The 22,647-nt window shown below is 42.5% G+C and overlaps 1 protein-coding gene across 3 annotated transcripts in view; it reads right to left on the reverse strand.

The window, feature by feature from the left end:
* Window positions 1–18,517, reverse strand: part of DAAM2 (dishevelled associated activator of morphogenesis 2) — a 245,228-nt gene extending 226,711 nt beyond the window's left edge. Inside the window, exons 1-2 of one of the 3 annotated variants that reach the window (XM_034764800.1) lie at window positions 18,272–18,517; window positions 813–957 (exon numbers count right to left, since the gene is read on the reverse strand). The gene's annotated coding sequence lies outside the window, so the exon portion shown is untranslated. Of the gene's footprint in view, window positions 1–812; window positions 961–18,271 lie in introns of all 3 variants that reach the window. The other 2 variants (XM_034764799.1, XM_034764798.1) reach the window with 2 other exon arrangements.
* Window positions 18,518–22,647: the final 4,130 nt, after the last annotated feature.

The raw sequence follows: 22,647 nt of genomic DNA on the forward strand, positions 1-22,647 counted from the left end.
TGTAAATGACATCTCAAGATGCAGGAATCATAGAGTCAGTCCCTTTCCTTTCACAACATTTCTGTTCCTGGATGATGGAGACAGCATGAGAAGAGTAGATGTCCTGTTATTTCAGCCCCTTTGAAGACTCCTGCAAACACCATAAAAAACCTAAACGCCAATACAAATTCCAAGACTTTACCATTGATTACAGTTTACGCAGAATGTGAGTGCACAGCCCTATTAACAACACAGAGCCTCCTCCCTACAAACCAAAGCCTTGTAGGATTTTAAATTTAATTGAGGAAGAAGATGGAGGAGAGGCAGCTCTTGTCCCAAGGAGTTAAGAGAGTGTTTTGTTTGCACTGGAGTCCATGGTGAGTCAAAGCAAGAAAAATATTAATATCCACAGAATCAAGCAAGTTATTGAGCTATTGCTTCCAATCAGCCAGAAAGGATCTTCTCTTCTTATTCCTTAAATTAAAAGAGAAAGTTCAACCTAAAAGTCTTCCCATTTTCACTACAATTATCACCAAGACCAACTTACAAAACTTGTCGTCAGGCCTAGCTACAACAGGGCTAAAAATTGTAGTGTAGATCCCAACTGCTGGGATATGGTTAGACCCTGTCTGCACTACAACTTTTAAGCTTGCTGTAATCGGGTGAGTGGAAAACCATCCTGTAATGAGTCCCCATATTTGGTTATAGTAGATAAGATGGTCACTGCAGATAATATAATACACATTTAAGAAAACAAATAAATAAATAACTCCCCCTCCTGTCGTTGTCACCCTCCCGCCTCCCGGTCAAAAAAAAGGCAAATCAGAACTAACCTGGGTGATCCCTACAGATCCTGTTTTCTTCTCCTCACTCTCTTTGTTTGGGGTCTGTACATTAAGTTCAGGACTGCATGGCATCAGTGTAAGAAAGACCCACCTTCAGATGATTTAGTGCAGCTTTTATGACAGTGGTGGTGTTCTGCTGGAGAAATAATTACAAATAACTAGGTCCCCCTAGTGTTCTGTTGCTGTAGAAAGTACACTGATTCACTTGCTTCCAAAAGAAGTTACAAAAATCGCATTTCTGTCTAGGTTCTCATATGACCCCCATCACTGCAGTGAGGGGCTTGATCCTGCAAGGTTCTGATCAGTTTGGCCCTGATCCAGCAGCTTACTTAAGCACGTGCTTAAATGTTTTAATAATTCCATTGATTTTAATGGGACTATTCATGTATTTAAAGTTAAGCATATGCTTAAATGTATTGCTGGTTTGGGCCCGAGAGCTTAGCACACCGCAGGATCAAGCCCTATCTGAGCACCTCAGAAACATCACCAAGATCTTTACAGTAGCTACAGTGACAGGGACAACCTTTTATTCAATCCATTTAGCCACCAACCTTCAATATGGTGAAACTGTCTTAAATACTGAGAGGAAGAAAAAGATAATCTGCATGAAAAGTTTAACATAGACAAAGTTGTTTATTTAATAGATGGGTGCAGAAAAGTTGGCTCTGTCTGTCTGTCTTAGGCTTTATAGGTATCAGCTACTGTAGACAGATGAATGCTTGTATCCATTATTCAAGAGAAGCCCTAAAGTTCTGTTACAAATTATTTTTTTTATTAATCAGTTTATTCTGTTAAGAAAAAAGAAGCCAAATCATTCTGCTCCAAGACATTCCCTGAATGCTGCTGCACTATTGCCATTCTTAGAAATACCATCAGAGTGACCTTCTCCTTGTTCTGTTCCCAGGGTATTTCACTAAACAGTTTTAAGAGAAACTTCATTAAAGTCGTAGGAGTCTGTTCTCTCATGGGTGCATTCATATAATTCTCAATAATGTTAACCTTTTGGAGACTGCAGACACATAGGGCCTGATTCTCCCCTTCATTACCCCAGCTCTACACTGGTATAACTCCATTGATTTTAATGGAGTTATATCAATGCAGTAGAAAACCAAGCCCATTTTTTTTCACTTCTGTGAGAATTTGGTGCTAGTGAAAGATGCCACATTAAAAACTCTAGAGACAGAAGTCCTCTATTTAACCTCAAAACTGATACAGTACAGACAGCAATGCTACCAGTTCCCCTCCAAATCACCCCACCACACTTCCTAATCTTGCCCTTTAGTGACTTCCCCTCAGGTAAAATAACAGAGTAGTCTACATGGCCCATTTAGTCCTGGGCCTCTGTACAATTGACAGTAGTGATGACAGCTTTTGCGAGGTGAACATTGGGCCACTGGAAACTGGGCTAAGATACACCAGCTGCTGCTACCTCAATCCTAAGGTACACTGAAGAGCCATAAGGTAGCAGGGCTCATCCAATCTATCATCAGGCCCTTCCACTGCCTCAGTTTCCCCTTCATGAGCTCCCAAAAACCGCACATAGGGACCCATGTCATTCAAGTGCACCCCTTTCTTGGGATTCTATAATTTATTAAAACCACATCACAGTTCAAATGTCAGCTTAAACCAAAGCCAGTCTTTTCTCAACTCTACAGTTTCTTCAGCCCTTTGCTGGCTCAATAGTTCCATCCCATTCTGAGGTCCTGCTCCCTGGTATTCCTTTCACCACATTGACATATAAGCCATATACATCTCTTAAGGCTTCTGGCCCCTGCCCCTCATGGCAGATAGCTCCACCCAGGCCTTTCCATCTGATTGGTGTAGAAAGTGACTTCCCAGGTCTTCTCTAACCCTAAGTCTCCTACAGGTTTATCTCCCAAGTTCTCCCCATTCCTCCCCACAGACACCCTGCAGAACTCTCCCCAACACACTCGCAGGCCCAGAGCCTCTAAGGTATGTAGACACCCAACTGCTATTAATTTCAATAAGCATTAAACACTCTTAAAACCCTGAGCCTCACTGACTGAATTCAGGCTGCCCTTATATTCCCCAGCAGGCCTGATTCCTAGTCATGTACTTCCATCACATGACACCTGGACTGAGAGGTAAACTAGTCATATTGAGGTTGAACCCAACACTCGCTTAAAGGCTCGGCTCACTTTGTGACACACAAAAGGGCAAAGATAAAGACAGCAAAGACACAAAATGCAGATTCTGTCACTGTGGATTGTGGTGGTGCCTAAAACTGGAGCTTAGATGTTTAAGTCTGAGCGATGGGTACCTAAATATATTTCTGGATCCAGCCTGAGTGCCCGAGCCATTCAATTCACTTATATTTATTAAAACCACATATGTGGTCAAAATAATCATCATGTAAAGTCCTATGGGTCACACTATAGATTTCAAACTATTATACAGACTGGCTTTATATTCCACTTGGTGTTGAATCTAAGCCCTGTCTTGACTAGTGACATTGTTCCCATAGTAGTAATGTACTTCAAAGGGGGGTGGGAGGAAGGGACAGCTAAGAAAAAAGAAAAAAATAGTATAAATAAGATCCTTCATGATGTGAGGGGAGTCAAAGCATTTTATTGGCATTTATTTGGGATGACCTGCATAACCCACCCATGATCCAACCACTTATGAGTGATGTGGTCACCCCAAACACATTGAAGTAAAAACTTTATAGCACCTTACACCTGCATTCATTCACTCACTCTGTCTCATTGGTATAAGAACACATTCCCTATTTTAATAGCAAGAGTTAAAATCCTCTGTTTAGATTTTCAACTAGAACAATATCCATTAGTATTTCTATTGCTGAATCTAGTTGGCTGCAAAGACTACACTACCTTTTTTAAAGAGACACTCACTGCTTATTGAGACATTTAATTTAGAACCAAACTTCTGTGGGAGGAGGTATGATCTAGTATTAGATCACACTACACAGGTTCTATACCCAGTTCTGCCACTGACTCTATGCATGACCTTGGGCTAATCACACAGGGATAACTTTTCAGAAGGGCAAGAGTAATTTGCACCTGCAAAATGTGTGCCAACATTTTTATATCCACAGCTGAATTGTGAATGCAAATCTAAGTACTTGTACTCCCAGCTATCAAGCTGTGAGGGAAAACTGGGTAGTTAGTGGTGAAAATATTCACATTTGTGCTCACTATTAATTTTGTGGTTGCAAAATGTGGGTTCAAATTGTCCCTCTGCCTCAAAATCAAGGACACTTGGCCTCAACTCTTCTAAAAATATACCCCTACTTCTCTCTTGCTCTGTTTTCCCCATAAGTAAAATGGGGCTAATACATTGTAATACACTTTGAGATCTTTGGGTAGAATGTGCTTTGTATAAGTGTAAATTGTACATTATACAATACTCTCTGTATTTCTCTTCTTCAGATTTTCTTCATTATTGGGGACATTTGCATGAAAACAGTAACCTTGTTTCTTAAAAGTTCATTTGTTTTTGTTTTGTATTCTTGAATTGAAGTCAGAGTCCTTTATTTGTGACAGCATAGTAATTGCCACAGCACCCATTCATAATGCTATAAAGAGACGGTGCTGATGACTTTTCAGCCAAGTGTTGATGAGGAGGAAGGTACAGGAAGGTCCATTAACAGTACAGACACCAAAGTCAGAGCTTCATATTTGACCTTCTTCCTATCCTCCCCTTTCCTGAAATTCCAAGATCCAACCCACCCCTATGTCATTGCCATGGAGCCTGATCCCTTGTCCGTACCTAATCCAGATCTGAATTCAAAGGCTATCTCTTTGGCTTGCCTCTTCCTAACAGTACTAATTTCCAGTACAGTGCACTGGCCATAAGTACAATATATAAAGAATATTTTTGTTCCACTGTCCAAGACATTAAGTTGATCTCCCATCTCTTAACCTGTCTTACCCAGCTCAGCCACATTTCTATTCCCTGCCCCTTTGCTATGATGGAGGACTTGCCTCCTGGTCATCCAGCCCTTTCCTAAAGCCTGTGGTCCTTGAATGGGTTCCTGTTGTACAAAATCTTCTGGGAAGCTTCTTCTTGTAGCCTTCATGTTGGGATCAATTTCTGGTGAGCAAGGGTGTTCTAGGTCTAGCTATCCCCTATCCCACTTCCCACACCCAACGGATGGATTTTCAGAGGAGAGAGCTCTTCTATTTGGGCAGCTTCTTACTGCAGTAAAACTCCCCCGCTCCCCGAGTCAGTGCATATCTGCTAACACTTCAGTTGGTCTTCCATTCAGCCTATGGTTGAAGCTGTCTCTGAAAAACGTAAGGGTAAGATTGTGCCTGACTTTGCATAAATGCACATGGTTGGGGAGAGAGCCCAAGGACCCTTCCCTTCACTCTCATGTCTCTGCAGAGGAGCCACTCACAGTCCTGGTCCTTGCTTCCCCAGGTAGTCTAGTACTGGCAGAGGCATTAGATTCTGTAAAGGAGATAGAAGGGGCAGGACAAATGTGGGACCAAGGTCCCACCTCTCCAGCAGAGCACCAGCCAGAAGAGGTAGGCTGTGCTTTGTAACAGGGGCTAGCATCAGGCGCGACTCTCAAAGGCATTGTGCCTGCCTAATCTGCTACTGGGACAGTAGGCCTCCGCATCCTTAGCAGCCACACCATTATGGCATTGTGTCTTAAATCCACAGTCAGTTCTAAGTGATTTGCTTGGGAGGATTGGCAGGGAGGCAGGGAGCGGAGAGGATTAAGGTCCAACTTCTTCACTTGATGCAAATGCCAGTCCCCTTGAGTGTTAATTAAACCTTCCTCTGCACAGACATACTTTGCTTAAGAAACATTTACCTTTCCTTTTTTTATAACCTTAAGAAAATTTGGGAAGAATGCAAATTGTTTTGTTTTCCATCTTCCTGTGATGGCAGCAATTTATTTATAGCCAGAAACCAGAGGACAGTTCTCACGTGGCTGTTGAAAATTAAAACAGCATGTGGGGTTTGGTTTTGTTTTGCTTTTATGCCGTTGCAGTTCCAATCTCTCTCTGCGTTCCCTAAATCCTTGTTATTGTAACCAGAGCCACATTTCACATTGCTACAATTCCGGGGTTATGTAAATTCTCAGGGCTTTAAAGGAAAGGGCCTGCACACTCTGTGCAGGGCCATGGGGAAGTTGACACAAACAGTTATAGCTGACATATAGGGATGAGCAAAGGTATTCAGATAAACTAAGAACAGACAGGAAATTTAGGTCAAAACTCCAGAGTGAACCTGAACTGAATCTCTTTTTGAAAGGCACAAAAGTTGCATGTACTTTATCATCCCAGCATTTTCATTTTTGCGCATCTCTGTATAGCAAGGGAACCTTTGGTTAGATGTTTTAGAAACTCTTCATTCGGTCTCTATCAGTTTCTACTGGTCTGTACTGGTTTCTACTGGAGGAGCAGTAATCACAAGAACCAATAGACTTTTTATATACGAGCATCATTTTTACAGTCATCATGAAATACATACAGTACATTGAATATATTTACAGTCATCATGAAGACCTTTATTTTATATTAAATGAAAATCAAAACAAGAACAAAATCTTAATGAAAGAGCAAGAGAGAGAGCACAGTGTGTGTGTCTCCTCTGCAGCAAGCTGCATCTCAACACAAGGGCAGCTGCATTTACAGCAAGTATGGGGAGGGTATCTTCTCCTTTTAAAGGTGCAGTACATACCACTCATCTGTGTGCTCCTGAGTAACAAAGTTGCAATCCTGAGTCTATCTGTGAATTTCCAAATGGCCAGAGGCAAGTCAATGCATGTCTCGGACTCCATTTCACTAAAATACAGATAATAACACCTGCCTCAGAGGAATGCCCGGAGGCTTGGCGGAAGCTCATCTCAGACCTCAATGTTTGGAAAACTCAGCTAAATATAAAAGATTTTATATTTTATATAAATATAAAACCCACCTTTCTGTCCCTGCCCCCACTCCAACTCTGAACCATGTTGAACTTGTTGTCCAGAGGGGCCCAAACCGAACACTCCAGACTTGTGTGATTTTCTTCGTTAAGGCATAGTGCCTCCTGATTGCTGAAGGATAGTAATGAGAGCAGTGGGAATTGCTACATCTTTAAAAAGGTCTGGCCAGGGCCTCCCAGCACTCTCCTGCCAACACGTGCCAATGTGCAGGAAGTGAGGGGACTGACTTGCCACCTCTAGGGCCATTCAGTGTACCACGCAGCCCTAGCCAACAGTATGGCTGCCATCAGGGGACAGGGCTTCCTGTATCCTCTCCCCATCTAATGCATATACAAAAAGCCTCTCAAGATAATTTCCCTAACAGAGTCAACAAAGAAGCAGTGCATTTAAAAGTGTGATGTACTACAGAGCCCCACAGTCACACTCAGTGATCAGCTGGGTCACTGCTGAACCTCTGCTTAGGACTTTCAAACAGTTTCCTGCTGTTTATTAAACAGCCAGTATGATGGGAGGAGAGCTCTTATTAACGGACAAAGGTTCCTACTCAGCTGATAGCCAGTCCTGGGGCACAGGTGATGGTAGCTGCTATTGTTATGAAAAAATAGCAATTTAAAAAAATAAAATCTAATGACCTACTTCAAGACTTGCTGTTAAACAAGATCCCTGCATGGCTCCAGAGGTTATATCAGTTTTTCATGTGTAATTGCTTATTCAATGAGAACCAAGACCTGCTGCAGTCTAGTTCTGGCTCTGATCTTGACTATCTGGCAAGTGACTTTAGGCAAGTGACTGAATCTCTCTGTGCCTCCCACAACTCCATTTGAAGTGAATTGGAGGTATGGGTGCTCTGTGTGTCTGAAAATTAAGCCTTAGGGGCCCAATCCAATCCCCAGTGAGATCAGTAGAAGAGTTCCCATTGAATTCAGTGGATCCCGATCAGGTCATGAGGTGTTTAAAACTGGGACCCCAAAAATGAGGCACCCAAAACAAATAGATATGTTTGAAAATGTAGTCCTTAGTGATTAGCCCAGGGTGGCATAACAAGATACAGACAGATGGAAACACAAATCAAGAGATTGTCACTTTCCAAAATCTTTGGGTATAGACAATTTAACAAGGGCATGTGGGGAGCCATGAAGAAGGTAGTAGAAGGCTCACTTTGACCCTAAATGAAAGGATTCCCAAAATCACATACACAGATTGATCTATGTTACCCTTCATTACTACACACCTACATAAGTCTGGCTACTGGTCAGTTTTTTAGCTACCCAAATATTTTACTTTAACCAGGCATTGATTCTTTCCTTCCTTCTGAAGTACTGTGAGGAAATCTATGTGTGTGTTATACAAGAAGCGGTTTCCACTAGTCTAGGAAAGCCTCTTGAACCAACTATTTTCAGATGACTGGTTGCACTCAACTAGAACTCAAAAACACCATAGGACATGATGGTTCAATTCCAAATATGCCTCCTACCATCCTCTTCTGCAGATTTCAGTCTCTTATTTGAAATTGTCAGGAAAGGGTTCAGAGTTTACATGTGTGTAGACATCTAAATCATCAACACCACTTCCTGCTTCATGCTGAGTTTTTAATCACAGGTCTCCCATCCAAGCACTGACCACGTTGCTTAGCTTATAGAATTTAATAAGCAAGCAACTGGGAGTTGTTGGCTTCAGCAGCAGCCTAGCCCTCACCTGCAGCACATTAGTTTCCATATCGGAGTTTACAAATATCTTGTACAGTTGCATACGCCATGGTGGATGTTGCTTGGTTCAGCATAGCCAGCCAGGCAAATGCAGGCAAAGAGGCTGCTTTCAGACCTGTGACACAGTCGGCCCACAAGAGACCTTTTGCAGCTCCCTGGTACAGTTCAAGTGAGCCAGAATCACAAAATGTTGATATTTTCACGCAGAACAGACTGTACAACAGAGAAGCCTGAAGAAACGGGCCTATAGGGAAAGCTCCCCACAGATATCAGACATTTATGATGAGTTTGAAATTTAAAGGCCTGTGCTGGCCCAGCAGTTGAATGTGGCAGAGCTCTGCTTAGGCTCGGGTTAGATGGCCAGTCGCACACTACAACGGCAGCACCCTCAGCTGCTGGGTAAGAAGGGATGGGCAGTACAAGAGGCTGTGTTTGGGAAGGTGAAGGCTATGTAGAAAGGGAAGTGGAAGCAGTGTTCCAGCAGGGTTATGAAGAGCCCTTTTCTGAAAAATTTCCTCTAGTAATTCAATATAGCAGCATCTCCTGAGCTGCTAATTTTTCTCCCTGGTGCCATCACCTACATCCACAAAACTCAAGCAGGACAATGACAACTTCTGGTATAGGCATGATGAAAATGACCCAAACTAAGGAGAGGTGAGAGTGTACCTCTGAGGATGGGGGAAAGTCTGCCAAAAGATCACTGGTAGTAACAGATATGCAGAAACTAAAATAATGCAATGACTAATACATGCTTGTGTGATGAATATTTAAAAGCGAGTCCTCTCTTTTAAGGAACATGCACACAGACTGAGGAACAAACTCCTCAAGTCCTGGTACTGCTGACTAGAACCAGTACTGCATTCTCTGTTACCCTGAAGTTCCCAGGGATGCTGTTCAGAAGCAGTGTTGCGCTTACCTACCTGAAGTACCAGAACTACCAGCCCAATCTAGCATTGCATCTGTATGACATTCAGTGGCTTTAAAAAACTTTTCTAGGCGCTACAGAGCTGTGAGTTGCTTCTTATGAACCCTGAACCTGGAAGGGGGTGGTAAGAATTGTGCTAGACTATGTACAACAAATGTAGAAACCTGGCCAGGCTTGTGGTCCTTTGGGTCATTCAGTTTAAATATAAAAGTTGGAAAACATGGCTTCCACATTCATGCTGTGTGAGCTGATCCATTAACAAGAAACAACCAGTTTGGGAGCACTGAACCAAATCCTCGTGGAAGTGTCCATTATTAACTAAAGGACATCGGCAGTTAATGGCAATGTAGATTTTGCAGTGATCATTCAGCAGAAGCAAGATTCAGGATAACATGACTTCAGTGGAAGTTGAGAGCACTCATCCTCCCTTAGGAGGTACAGCACCTCACAGGACCTGGTTCTAAGTTTCCAAACCCATGCTAGTTTTTTGTGGTTTAAGTTTATTTTTATTTTTTGTCTAAAAAAATACATTAACTGATTCAAGTGCAAAAGAAAGTCCCAAGGCCCCTTGATATGTCAGTCAATAGTAGTTGAATTCTATTGGCCAATTGCACCATAGGAATCTGGAAGTCCTCCTAACACTGTTGGCCCTGGTACTGAAGTGCCCAGAAACAACTGTTCCTGGTGCTGTTTTATCAGAGTTTAGGGACATACTTCCCAATAGGCCAGTTAGATCAAAGCTCAGGGCAACATCCAAGAGTGAAAAGAAAGAGAAACAAAAGGAGATACACAGGATTTTTCACAACCTGTTTCTATTTTGATTTGCCTTGGTCACGTGTCACTGTGGCCTACTGGGAGCTCTCTAATCATTTGGACTTTGTGTCCAATGCATTCTGCTGTTTACTTAGAGTACTTTCCCTTTGATTAATGTAACACCAGTACCTTGGGCTAGCCACAGGGTGTGGGGGCAAGTTAACTTCCTGCTGTCACGTGAAGCAGGCAAGGATACAACATTTTCAGTCTTACCCCAGTGCAATTGACAGGCATGGACTAACCATCTCTTTTTTGAGTCAGTGCATTGTACAGAGCTGGATTATCATGTCCCTGATCCATAACATTCTGGACAGACATTAGAGACCATATTTCAGCCCAGCTTTGTGTGAGCCTCCATTTTTGAACATGAAAATAATGGCAGGTGCAGCAAATCTCACTTAGTTGTCTAAATCCTTGATTGTTCTTGCAAATCAAAGGCTAAAGGATCTGAAATATAGCAGAGATTACTGTGCTGCCATTTGCGCCTGCAAAAATGGAGCCCAATGATTGAAAACTTAGCTCCGAGACTCAAGGTGCTACACTCTCCACATGTGCGTTTTATGAAAGGCGCAAGGATGTTATGTGGAAGCGATAACATTTCATAATACCTGTTTTCATTTAGTTCTTTCTCAGACACGTAGAAGCTTGGTCTGAATAAGGGCTGAGTAAAATCAAAGTAAGGGCCTCCGGAGATGGCCCATTGGGTGTGAGTATTAACATTGCCTTTGTGATTAATACAGGAGATGGTGAAGTGAATTGTTCCTTATAAATTTTTACCTCCATTTAAAGCAAAAAATGTGTCATGCAGGGCAGTTGGACATTTAGACCTGAACATGTGTCCCTCAGAAAATGCATAAAGCTATTCTAGATAGGCCCAGGCACAGCTGGAAAACTATTCATGGGTTCCCTGAGAAAAAAATTCACCTACTCAGAAAGTGCATCTGTTCTTCTCCCCAAAGCCTAACAGTGCTGAGTGCTAGAGACTCTGCTACACTCACATAGGCTAGCTATCTGACTCCTGCTGACGATGAAAGGTTAAGGTCAAGCTTTGTACTTCTGTCACCGGCAACATAGGTCAGGACCTCTGCACCAGAGCCACAGGGATTCACTCATCGGGACATCTGACCCTCAGGGCAGTAAAAATATGGAAAGAAGCAATGAGGACATGTTCATATCTCAGTTGGGCACAGCTGGAGAACAGTCTGTATTGGCAGGGCCCTGATGTTGTTATAACTTCCTCCCTGTATAATAGTGTCAAAGGAGGCTGACAGATCAGAAAATAGGCAAGAACCACAACTGATTGTCTCACCATGCATTCAGCTGCTGGCATCACAGTTTAATTGGTTCCCGCTGTATACGTGGCTTTGAAAGTAGCAAAGGACTAAAGTCTCCTTATGTTTGGTTAAGATGTTGCTTTCTTTAATCTGATGTGCAGACAACAAAGGAGTCTCCTGCATGGAGGGGGTCAGGATTCCGCTGAGGTGGATTAAAGCAGGGGACTCACATCCTAGGCATCCAGACAACACGGCCAGCAGTGAGTCAGTGAGAAATCAAGACCCCATTTGCACTAACATACTGCCCTGTTGCTGAGAATGTTCATCAGTGGAACTAAATCTTAAATCACCCTCTCTACGGAGGTGTCAACAATTGTTTTGTCCTGTTTACTCTAGCAAATAAACCAATTTCAGCCAATTGCGACAGATCCATTACTGACAATCATTGTCAACAACGGACCAGTTTCCTAGTATAGACAAGAATCTATCTAAGGGGCATAGGGGGAGCAGAGAGGAAAGGTAAAAAATCTGCAGGGGAAAAGGAATGGAAGGTAACATGCATTGAAAGTGATGAACATGGAATCCCAGTGAAGGGGAGCTAGATGGGGCGGGTGTGATTTGTTTTCTTGGGGGGACAGTGTGATTCTGGTGGATCTGTGCCATATTTACTCATAATGTGTATCTGCCAGCTGGTAGGCTAAGAACAGTACTGCCAGGAAGTTTCCATTATAATCTCCTATTTCAGTTGTTCATAACTTTGGCAACCAAAACACACCTCGCTACTCCCTACTTAAAGTAACTTGAAAAATATAGTTCTCTAAACTATATCTTCTTTCTTTATCCTCCCTCAACCTCAGGTGTACAGGGCAGTCATAAGTTTCTGCCATTTATTTCAGTTAAGTTGGTCTGCTCAGGTTTCTGAGTGGCATGTTGATAGATTTGGCTTCTTTCCCTATTGTTCTGCATAATGTTTCTCTAGGTTGCCCTCTTTTTCTCTTTCCAGGTGGTGTCCAAATTATCACTGACTGTGGAAGTTGTGTTGGTGGCATCCTTAAAGTGTGTCCTAAATATGTCCATCGTCATCTTCTTACCATATTTGATGCTTTAGATTGGTTTGTTCTACTTAGAATTTCTAATGTTGCAAGAAACCCTCTCCAATAGACTTTGAAGATCTTCTGCGGACATTTATTTTGGAGTGAGTTGATCTGCTTATCAATTTATGTTCTAGACTTTGTGACTTTGCTTCATATAGGAGAACAGATATGATGCCAGTGTTAAAAAAATTGTATTTTTATGTCAGTGCCCATCATGCTCCTTTTTCTAATCTTGACAAGTTTATGAAAGTAGTTTGCTGCTTTTGATATTTGTTGCCTGACATCTAGCAGGGTGCCACCAATATTGCACATCTCAATCTCTAAGTAGTGAAAATGACTTATTTCTTCTAGCGTTTCTTTGTCCACTCTCATGGTTCATTTTTGGGACACTGATATATTGATGATGAACAACCAACTTGTTCTGCTGTATTTGCCAAAAGCTAGGTCTTTTCTTCCAGGTTTCCTGGAAACACATCTTCAGTCCAGGTCTTAAAAATTAAATGGCATCAGTGTAGCTTGACTCAAAGAGGCTGGACATTTTCCCACAAGTCTCTGTGTAAATTTTAACCTGTCAGGACTTCATAGCTCATACATTCAGTCAAACAGCTAAAAGCTTCCCCCTCTGCCCCCTCAAACAAACAACAAAAAAGATCTAGGTTTGTTAGCTGTCATGAATCAACAGAAACACACGCTAAAAACTCTCCTTTGTTTACAGTCAACTTTTTAAAAAATCCACCAAGGACAGAGAATTGACAGGAGCTTCTGGGGCTCAAAGCTCAGCTTGACACTAAGTTCAAATAAAAGCTGAACTGGGCAGGAACATGCGTCGCCAGCGTTTGAGTCATCTTGGGACTCAGTTAAGAGAAAAATTCTTCTTAAACAAAAACAAATGTGAACTTCAAAGCTTGTGACAAGAAATGTCGACTTTAGAGATTATTGCTTTGAGGCCAACAAATCCAGAAAGTAAGCAAGCTTTTGCTATTTAGGGAAAGAGTTCATTCCCTTTTGGTGGCAATGTGTGATGGACCCTAGAAAGTTTATCTAAAGCTTTTCCCAGCCGCTTGAGGTTACCTCTCTTTCCCCCTCTCTACTCCTTCCAGTCAAGTCGTAGCCGCTATTCCTTGCCTGACCCCCAGCTCCAATTTCCATAATGTCCTCTGACCCCAGAGCTGATTCCCTCTTCCTACCTTAAACAAGTCTCTCCGTTCCCCTTTCTGTGACTCCAGGGAAACCCCTACCTTTGATTGCAACTCATCAAAAGGGTCTCAAGTCTCACTTTCTCTCTGTAAGGCTCTGAGTAGCTTCTCTATTCAAATCCCACAGACTTCTGGATTTCTCTGGGTCAGATGCACTGCCCCACCTCCCTCCAGCACTTCAACACTCATGAAATCAGAAGGCAATACCTGACGCAGCAGAGATTACCACACATGCCAGGACCTCAGTGATTAGATACCAAGGTGACAGGCACTTTGCATATTAGAGGGGCTCTAACATGGACCACAAAGCAAACACTACATGGGAGTTACAGATTCTACCGGAAAAACTGTTGTGAGAAGCTATTACATGACCATTCAAGAGATCAATATGTGAGAGAAGGACTGACATCCAAAAGCTCTCGAGATTTCTCTAAGCTTGGACACTGACTCACTGGACCCAATTCTTCTATTACTTATATTGCTGTAAATCAGGAGTAACTCCATTGACTTCAGTGGGGTTACACCAGTCTAAAACTGGTGTAAGAAGAATCAAACTCACTTTGTAGGTTTGGCATTGTCACGTAAGCCAGCATGTACAAAAGTGGCTTGTAATTTTTGGTGTCGCAGTTTGTGTGCCTAAGTGTCTTAAATTGGAGCCCAAAAATAGAGAGACCCAAAATTTGGTCCTCAATTTCTCTGGGCCAAATTCTGCTGCTATTTGAACTTTACAATAGAAATGTGAAGTAAATTCATTGAATTCTCTGGGGTTACTAAAGATTTTCACTAGTGTAAAGGTGAGCAGGTCTGTGCCTCAGTTCACCCATTTTTTCAACTGGAGACAATAGGCCAGATCCTCAGCTGGTGTAAACTGGAACTCAATTGCCGCTATGGCAATTTACACCAGCTAATGTTCTGACCCAATCATATTAACCTACTGAGCTTTCAGGGGCATTGTGAGACACAGTTAATGTCTGTACAGCACTTAGAGGTTGATGACCCTGATCCTGATATCACTTACACCAGTGTAAATCAGGAGTGATTCTGTTGAAGTCAATAGAGTTGCAGTGGTATAAAACTGATGTATATGAAAAAAGAATCAGGTCTGATACATGTTATTACAATGAGTACTACCGCAACCAACCTACTGGAATGGCAGCACATCAAAGGAGCCACATTTTTGGGAAGGAGAGTGGAGAGAGGAAAAAACCTAAAGAGATACCACTGTCCATTTGTAGTTGGATAAAAAACATGAAAACAAACATATGAATTGTTTCATTTGATTAAAAACAGAGCAGTCAGTTTTTGTTTGGTTTAGGAACATGCTGCTTTTGCCTTGGTGGGTCAGATCTCCATAGGACTGGCCTGAGTTTGAAAATTCACACTAATTAAAGAGCTGAGAGCCAAATCTCCCACACATCTTCTCCTTTAGTGTCAGGAAATGGGGTCCTCCCATTTCTCAACAATTAGGACATGTGGCTGCCCTAAAATGGCTTGATATGCTCTTAAGATTCCACAAAAGCCCCTGGGAATCTTCCAATGGCCGTGGGAGAAGGATCAGAAACAGAAATGCTCCATCTGGAGGATGACTACATGAGACTGCTAAACTCTAGCAGGATGTCACGCTCTGCCTGAAGAAAAAGAGTGGATTAGAAAGTACAGTCAGTGTTCCTTGACTACAGGTCCAGTCTTGCTGGAAAGATTTTCCACTGATTTCAGTGAAAGCAGGATCATATCCCAGAGATACAGAAAACTCAGCTAAGGTAAACTGCAGGTATAGCACCAGCAAGCAAAAAATTACAGAGAAACAAGATGTCAAAAGGTTAAACTGCTTACTCAGCTTTGTAAGATCACGTGCTTGGATTTATGGCACACAATGAAGATATTTTAAAACTTCAGGGTCACACAATGATTGGCATGAAGATTTTATCGAGAAATTGTCCTGCTGCACCCTGAAGCCAGAATCCAACAAAGAAACCAACACTCTCCTTTTAGTACAGCATTTGTTTTCTACTGCCTTCCAAAATTCTCTCGCCATTTTAGGGTTAGTGTCTATCAATGAAGCAACCAAGTGCAGGCTCTCTCTGTTGAAGTAATCTGATCCATATTGGAGATCACATTTATATACAGCTCACCCACTCATTCTGGGGCACCATACTTGTCTCCTATAATGTCCATGGCTCCCCTTCCCATTTCCCCCCAGCAGCTGTCTATGTAGCACTGCCTCCCTGGGGACCATTATGGATGATCTCTTTTCCCTCTAGCCTCTTCCAAGCCTTCAAACATCTACAGGGAGAGTTGCTCCCAGGCTAGCTGCTCAGGTGGGGGTGTATGGAAAGCAAAGAGACATGATCAGCTCTTCCTCACTAGCTCCTGCATGTGAAGTTCTCTCCTCCATCCCCTGCCAGCTCCAGCAGCCCACTATGGTACAGAAATGCTTCAGTGCCAGCCTGAGTCACTGCTGAGCCACCTGAAATTGTCTGTCTAGTCATTGTTACCCTCATTAATTGTGTCAGTGTTTACAGAAAACATTTTCAGCTCCTAACAACTTGTAAAACCCTTTTTAAAGGGTTTTTCTTCGTGTTGCCAGACAGCCAGTGCAATTAGGCTGTTGTGAAGAAATGCTTCTTGGAAAAGCAGCTGCCTAGTTACTGGAAATAAAACCCAATGAAAAATAAATAGGGAAGGTTGAATGCTGCTGTGCTATGCCAGCATACCCAGAGCTAATACCTTAGAAGTCACTAGATTTAACTCCAGATTTATACCAGGGTAAATGACAGCAGGATTTGGCCCTCGGCACACGCACAATCGTGTTCTTTTTCAGTACAATTTAATTTCCTTCAGCTCAGGCAAGCTTGTATTGCATGGCATGGCATAGCTCAGTTGGATTAGCCCTTGAACATCTGTCCATTGAAACAGGGCCCCATTTCATTAGCTGGTGGAGGCATTACACCACCCACTCAAGCACAGAGGGAGATTCCTGCAGCTATTCTATATACAGAAACTTGGATCTACCTGATTTAGCTTAAAAGAGCCAAAAGACATTTTTTTCAGCTTCTCCTCATCCAATTCTGTCCTCCTCCTCCCCCGCCCCCGCAAAAAAGAAGAAACGTATTTGCAGACTTATTGCATTACAGAAACAGCAGCCCAGTTAGCACTGACTTGAAACAGCCTTTTTTGTGGTTGATTGTTTGTTGAAGCCAATTTCTGACATCGCTGACATGGTACAATTCACACCACTTCTGCTACTCATCCCAACTCATTAAACAGCATTGCCTTTCCTTACAACACCTGCACTGATCAAACTCCCTCTCAGCTGGAAAGGAGTTTGTCTTTTTCAAATCTCTTGTAATGAGGTCAGTGTCACCAAACATATATGTACCAAACTCTCCTGTCTGTCTGGGCAAGGAAACCTAAAACCCTTCATTCACTTCAAAGCATCATGGGTCTGGTTAGAAAGAAGACATAATCTAAGCAGAGGAGATCACATTGAACAACTCAGTCTGGAGTTGGCAGCGTCCAGGTCTGTTCAGAACAGCTATTCATGCCGCAGATGGAGAATTTTGTGAGTGAATCTGTGTATATACAGAGGTGGCTAATTTAATTACACTAACAACAGTAAGTACAGCATGTTCTTCCATTTTCATAAAAGATAAGTACATAAAATCTTTGTCCTATAATGAATATGCCTTTTTTTAATGGAGAGGGCTTCACAAATTGCTTGAGAATCCTTTGGGTTATAAAGCTAGAAAAAAACTGTTTTCATTGGGATTCAGAATGCTGGTCTATGCTGTCAATCCCTTAATCTGTTATCCCTTGGGACACACCTGCTTCCTCTCCTTTCTACAGTGAGTCTTTCCTTGCTGCAGTAGCTGCCTTCCTCAGGGATGCCCCCAAAAAGGGCACAGTTAGTTTTCTGACTAGAGAGTTCTCAATTCCTTCCTTCTATATAATTACCAAACTCCCCCAGAGAGCCAACAGCACAAGGTTATATAGCACTGAGGTGCTTAGTATTCAGGACTTCATACATGTTAGCTAATAAGCATTTAAGTATCTGCTCTCCTGAGAAGCCCGACAAACAGGAATGGACAGAACTTCTCCGTCCACTGCCACAGAGCCAGGAAGCTGCTTTGCTTCTGACACTGGAAGAGGAATCTCTCACTGCTGAGTGTTAGGAATGAAAGGGTTAAAAATAAATTAAACAGTGTGAAAAATCTGAAGAAAGTTGTATCTTGCCTGGGGTTTATTTGGGGTTTAACTGTCCTGCTACCAGAACATTTCAATCCCCAATTCATTTGGTAGCTTTCCAAAAATATCTCTCTCACATGCGCGCACACACACACACGCAGCGTGAATGCTGTCAGCCTGTGTGTACACTTGAGAGAAACAAACAGGCAAACCTGAATCATCCAAGCTCTCAAACTGTCTCCAGATTGTTTTAGAAAAGAAAGGAAAGCAGAGCTTGCCTGAGCTTTTTTCATAAAGAAATTAGAAGAGGTGCTGCAGCAGCCGCACTTACATTGTAGCCCCCATGTCTCTGCGCAGTTCCCCCCTTTCTGCAGTCCTATAATCCACACAGAGCAGTGCTTGTCCTTCTCCTTTAGCTCTCTGCACAGTACTGTACTCGGCTTGGAACTGCTGCTGTTTTCACTTTCAGACCAGCCTCCCTCTCCGAAGCCTCTGACGTCAGGCAGCCTCTAAGAGATATTTATGGCATGAATGGTTTAAAGTTTCTCTAGGTAGAGTTTGGATTGCAGTTCTTTGGGATTTCTAGTTTTCACACTTAGATGGAAAACCTCCCAAAGGGGAGGGTGGGAGTCTGGGAGGGGTATAGATGTGGGGGGAGGTGGAACAGTAGGAGGCAGACAATGAAGGCAACTGTTTCAGACTCTGGCAAAAGAAAACTCTTTCTCCTTTCTGCCTTCTGTAAATACATCCAGGTCCAGGAGGCAAAAATCTTCCATACAGGGCCCCATTTGCAATAGTGGTTTTTCTGAGGATGCCTCAATTGCAGTATGCAATCCACAGATGCTATTCATATTGGGCCTGTTGCATTTGGCAAAGAGGGCTTCTTTCGCATACCACACCCTATGCCACTGGACTATCCCTCTACTGCTTCACGCCTGTGACAAGATTTAAGTTCGGGATGAATGAATCAGTCCTTCCCAAGCTTCTCCCAGACTGTTCCTTTTGCCTTTCCCACAACCCCTTCCAACTGCCTGCCCCTTATGTCTGGAAAAGCCTCCTCATGAACGTATGCCCAGCTCACGTGCCGTCTTCCTTCAGAATACGTCTGAAACCCCCCATCCCACAGAACATTCTAGTGCAAGTGGCAATCCCTCACTCTGTGTTTGCTCTGTATTGTATTCTACCTAGTGAGAGCTCTCTCTTTGAAGCAGGGAGCTGGTATTTCTTCAGCACAGCTCACATATCGCACAGTGTGGCACAGTTTACCTGCTGTGCAGGGTATAAGGTATATACTTATGAGGCTATATAAAGAAGCAAAAGAATTAGAACCAATCCGCTCTTAAGAAGAAGCATTAATATACAATTGGACTTGAAGAGCTAAATTTACTCCCGATGTAATCCTATTGAGGTAAATGGAGTTACATCAAGGATGAATTTGGCCCCAGAACCTTAAAGCACTATATAGACATTAACTAATTAATCCTCAGATCTGTGCTATGAGGTCAGTAAGTATCATTAGCTCTGTTGTACAGATGAGGAAACTGAGGCCCAAATTTGTCCAAACCACTAAGTGTGCCTGTGTAAGACTCCAGATTGAAAGTGAGCTCCCATACCTACTGAGAGGTTCAAAATTTTCAAACTCCCTCTGTGCTTCCTAGTTCCATGTGAGATGAGAAGCATCAACCAACTGTGAAGCAGGTTTTCCTTCCCCATTTCAGACCAGAACAAAACCGGAAGCACTCAGAATCCCAGGACAAAACCTGTCCTTACTGCGTTCACAGGGAGGGAAGTGGTCGTGAATGTGCCAGGGGGAGTGGCAGGGAGAAGAGAGGATATTCCACTAAAGCAGTGGTGCTCGCTTCTTAAAATAAATGTAGAGCCAGTAAATTTAGAAGTAACAATGCATAGATTATTAACTCAGAAAGAAATATTACAATGAGTTATAGACTAATCTACCTCAGGCCCCAGATATAGTTATGGGTACAGTATAAAAGCCCAGGTGGATTAGGTTAAATAGATCAGAGGTAAGGATGCTGTGTCAGAAAGGGTGTTAATATCATACTTACTTCTTATAGTGCTTTTCATCTCAAAGGATCCCAATGTACTTTACGTCTATACAGAACGTTGTTCAAACAGCTCACAAATTAGTGCCTGTTATTTTTCCATGCACAGTTATTTGTATGCACATCCCTGCAAATCTTCATGTGTAAACAGCACTTGCTCAGGCAAATCCAAGAGGTTGATGTCTTACTACTAGTTTTGGATGAGCAAGTGCTGTTTGCAGGTGTGAAGCTAGGTTTTTGCCAGTGCAAGTTGCTGAAGATGCAAATTTACAGACTGGTCCTTTGTGCGGGCATATTTCATAATCCCTTATTATCTCTGCTCTGCCACCACCATTAAATGTTGGGCCAGAGCCAAAGCCAATAAGTATCACTTAATTAACTTCCGTGTATTTTCGATCAAGCCCTTTCTGATAATTTCATAATGTGAATTAGCCTAATACACTGAAATGTTACCCTCACAACCAAAGACCTTGAGAGAAAATCCAGAAGACAAGTGCTAGGCACTAGAAAGGGACTTCTACCACCTGTTTCAGTGTGATTCTGTGAATCCTGCAGGTCCAGCAAAAAGAAAATGCTTTCGGCCAGACAGCTTTTCTCCCCAACACTTTATTGTTTAGGGCTAAAGCAGTGGCTCTCAACCTTTCTAGACTACTGTACCCCTTTCAGGAGTCTGATTTGTCTTGCGTACCCCCACGTTTCACCTTACTTAAAAACTACCTGCTTACAAAATTAGACATAAAATTACAAAAGTGTCACAGCACACTATTATTGAAAAAATGCTTACTTTCTCATTGTTACCATATAATTATAAAATCAATTTCAATTGGAAGATAAATATTGTACTTACATTTCAGTGAATAGTATATAGAGCAGCATAAACATGTCATTCTGTATATGAAATTTTAGTTTGTACTGACTTCGCTAGTGCTTTTCTGTGTACCCCCAGGAGTATGTGCGCCCCTGGTTGAGAACCACTGGGCTAAAGAACCAAAAAGGTTTTCATATGAATAGAAAGAGCTCAGTTTACACTATACAATCCAGCTCTCTAACAACTGGAACTTCCTCAGAGGCCTCTTTCCCTCTAACCCCCAGAATGTCAATTTTGTAGGGTTCTCTAGGTTTACTCTAAGTGTCAGTTTGGCTCTTCAGTCCCCAGCCCTGCTGCCTTACTCCAGCTTGTGCATCTGCATGAGAGCTAAGCCTGGAGCTCACTTGCTGCCTCCTGGGAATCAGACAGGGCCTCTGAAGCCTGCAGCACAGCCTCTCTGCAGGGAACTATTGGTTTTACTGCATATTTCAGGGATTCTCTGTCACCTCTCACAAGCCTATGAGGCGTCTTGCTTTCCAATGGCCTGCCCTGAACCAATTCACCATGTTAAAAACCAAATGAAAGCTGCTGTTGTGTGCTGGAAATGAGAGAGCTGTGTACAGTGACTCATACTGTCCCTCAGATTAATTTCTAAGACCACACTAAGGTCCAGTCCGGAGCAGGGGGAAAGATGGAAATCTTGAAAATCAGAAGAAAATGATACATTAATGAGTGAAACCATTTGTACATGATCTTGTGGCGAATATCATTTCCTTTTTTTAAAAGTGATTTTGATGCTGGATGGAAAGACCTAGAGACCAAAATCCTCTATGTTTACAGAGAAAAGGAAAAGCATTGGCCAGGGCAGTGTCACTAGATGCAGCACACTGCACCACTGATGCACCTCAACTCCATCCTGAAAGGACCACCTCTAGGAGTACGAGTTTGGTCTCCGGGATCCAGTCTATCTTTGCTGAGTTTGCTAGTTATTATGTAGGCACCTACTCATTCAGAACTGGACTGATATGACTTTTGGTTCACATAGGTCGTAAACTTAGAAAGTAAAGCCTATCAGATCCTATAAATCTAGGCTGGATTTAACGGGTGTCCTAAAAATAAAAGATTCCAGCTTTCAGACCATTACTATGACCCGTGGCCATCCATTGCACCTCAGAAATAGCTTCTGTCCTATCAAGCTGAGAAGGTGACCCATGTTCACTATGGAAAACTGCATGAATGCCTGATGGATTTCCATCCTTATAAAACTCTATATTAAGTGCTTTTATTTAAGGCCATGTTAGTTATAAAATCTATTTTCAGCAGGAAAGTGTACCAAAAAATGTAGATTGAACTTTACATTTAAAATAAATAGCTAGGAGTCTCTTAAAATACTTAAGATGTAAATGAACAGACAAATCTGATTCCTTATGCCAAGTGTGATAAAGTGGAATTGGTATCTAGGTGTCCCTTGACAGACACGCACACCCAGGCTGTGGTACCACTTTATTGCCATTGCCGAAGTGTTATGGCAACAGCATCGCAGTAGTGCCTGACTTTGCTGCACTCCACCTCACAGGGAGCCCCGGGGAACAACATGGGAAGAATGGTTGGTTGATCTACATTGTTGCAGATCCACAAGCCCCACCCCTCTTTGCTTTATGCATTGGAGAGTACAATTCCACACGATACAGACCCTGTTTGAGACCTCCCATAGTCTTGTTCCTAATACAATGGAACTGGTGTCTTTTCTGCCTGAGGTGGGGGGAAGAAGCAGGAATTTCCCCTTTTTAAAACAGACTTACATTATAACAGTACAACCTACCCAGAAGTGTACTG

This window comes from Trachemys scripta, chromosome 3 (genome assembly GCF_013100865.1).
Source record: "Trachemys scripta elegans isolate TJP31775 chromosome 3, CAS_Tse_1.0, whole genome shotgun sequence".
Classification (NCBI taxonomy): domain Eukaryota; kingdom Metazoa; phylum Chordata; order Testudines; family Emydidae; genus Trachemys; species Trachemys scripta.